Genomic DNA, 2,388 nt, shown 5'->3' on the forward strand with positions numbered 1-2,388 from the left:
TAGTTGTTACATCGCATGATCATTTTTCAATCAATAAAAAAATCTGACCACATATTCACGGAATTGTTTATTGTTCAACAACTATAACAATTGTTTTCATTAATTATTAGATCAAATCTTTAAGGAGAAAGACAATTATCCTTTATCCAACTGTGAGAAAAAATTAAGAAAGTTACTGTTAGATCAAAAAGGCAAAAATGATCAGAATATGATAACATAAAATTTATCACTTCCGGATGGCTACTTCTTAAAAAAATAGTAATTCATTAGGTGTTTAAGGTATTTCGCAATATCTTTAGGTACACATAATTCAATGTTAAAATTAGTAGATTAATTAAATTACATGTGAGATTACATGTATGAGATAATCTATGCATATAAGATTACTCCAAGAGCCCAAAAGAGTCAGTTATGTCCCCTCAATTTTCAAATACGTTTAATGAAAACTAGGTACAGTTAGTAGTAAAAAAAAAGATGAGTCTGCCAAGTATAGTTAGGGGAAATAAAAAATGGAGGATGTTTTCAAAACCTTGAAAAGAATTATTACTTATTTTTTAAAATAAAAATTGCCTATTAGCTTTAAAACTACCAACAACTTTAAAAACATAATTTAAAGTAGAGTAATTTTGCTAAAGTTTGAGCCCTAAAAGAACTACATATGTTAAATAGTTTCGAAGAGAGACATTTTAAAGAGCATTTCATAACCATTTACTGGAAAAATAGTAGTTGGTGGATTTATTTTGGAAAATATATATCTCAGGAGTCATTGAACTTATAGATAGATGTCTATTAGCATTCAAAGTAAAGCTAGTTCAATGTGATATAAAGTATTTTATGACGTCTGTCATCGTAGAACCGTAGTAGTTTTCATGAGATTTGCCAAAAGAAATGCCATCCAAGATCACTATGTGCATATTGAAGAAACAAAGCTGGTTCCATGCAGTATTACATAAATTCAGTAAGTCTATTTAGCTAGTAGAGAGAAATGTGAAAGTTTGTGTCATGCGGAAACTTTGCTCGTTATTATAATTTTTTTTATAATATTTAGAATATGTGCATTCTGTGCTAAATTGAAAAAAAATTATTTTCAATCTTTGGTAGTGATTATTTGGCTGAGTTATATTTCAGGAGATGAATAGTAAAAAATAATTTTACCAATTTTTGCTGCAGGAGCTACTAGATACAACTCACATTTTTATACTTTTATGTCATCGGTCATGATTAGTACATTATTGATGAGTATTACATTGATACTTGTAATGATACCGAAAGACGGGGGAACAAGTCTGGAAACGGGGTTTTTGGTCCTATTAAGCATCATGTATTGATTATTTTTACAATTTAAATTTAATAAAAAAAAATATTTTCAGGATTAATAAATTGCTTAATTTTTTATTCAGAGAGAGAAATCCAGGACGAATTAACACTAATTAACTTATCTTGGAATTTCTTTATTTAAGTTGAATAGTTCATTAAAATTGAAAAAAGACATATTTATTTATTTAGAGTTAATTTAAATGGTAAAACGTTTATTAAAAAAAAATGGTTACACGTTGTTTAATATTATCATTTTCTTTGAAATCTATCAGACAAGTATAACAATTTTCGTTTCAATATACAGTTTATGAAACTTGAAGGAGTCTCAAAACCGTTAAAATCTAATAACGATCCACATGTTAAGCAGTAAAAAAGAAGACAATCTTAAATTGAAATGAATTCAAATGAATATTCCAACCAGACTCATTTTAAATGGATGAAGGATAAAAGGTCGATTTGTTTTATTTTTAAATGTATATTTCCAGTACACCACATTATGTTTATATTCATATAAAATTATTTTAACAACGAAAATTGATCTTAGAATTCAATTATAGTAATAAAAATAGTAATAATTATTTAGTCTACATATACGGAAAAAATCTTCATAATTAATGTTCAATATTACCACAACCTAAGTTCTAAGTGCTTGAGTCTACAGTCCGTTCCACTTGACGAGGGAAATCGGATAAACAAGAACACGTGAAGTGTGGGTTGCATGGCATTCTCTCTTTGAAGGAGCTCCTCGAATAAGTGCGGTCCAGCTTTGCCTAAGCTGTAACACCATGCAGAGGAGTCTAAAGGCACACCTACCGCATGAACTTTCCGTTCCATCGTCAAATTTTATTATATTATGTTACCATGTTACTAATATGACTTATATTAGTAACATTGCATTAATAATGTAGGTTTTATTACATTTGAAATAGATGTGGTCATGAGTACACATCATAGTATTGATTTGAACTGTTTGGGTGCTTTTGCTTTCTCTATACCCTCCGTAAACTTAAGCAACGAATTGCCTCTACCCCATCGATACCATCTTCTTTATTTTTTGTTATTGTTCTTTTT

This window comes from Halyomorpha halys, unplaced genomic scaffold, assembly GCF_000696795.3.
Source record: "Halyomorpha halys isolate HHAL.00 unplaced genomic scaffold, Hhal_1.1 Scaffold804.1, whole genome shotgun sequence".
In the NCBI taxonomy this organism is placed as follows: Eukaryota; Metazoa; Arthropoda; class Insecta; order Hemiptera; family Pentatomidae; genus Halyomorpha; species Halyomorpha halys.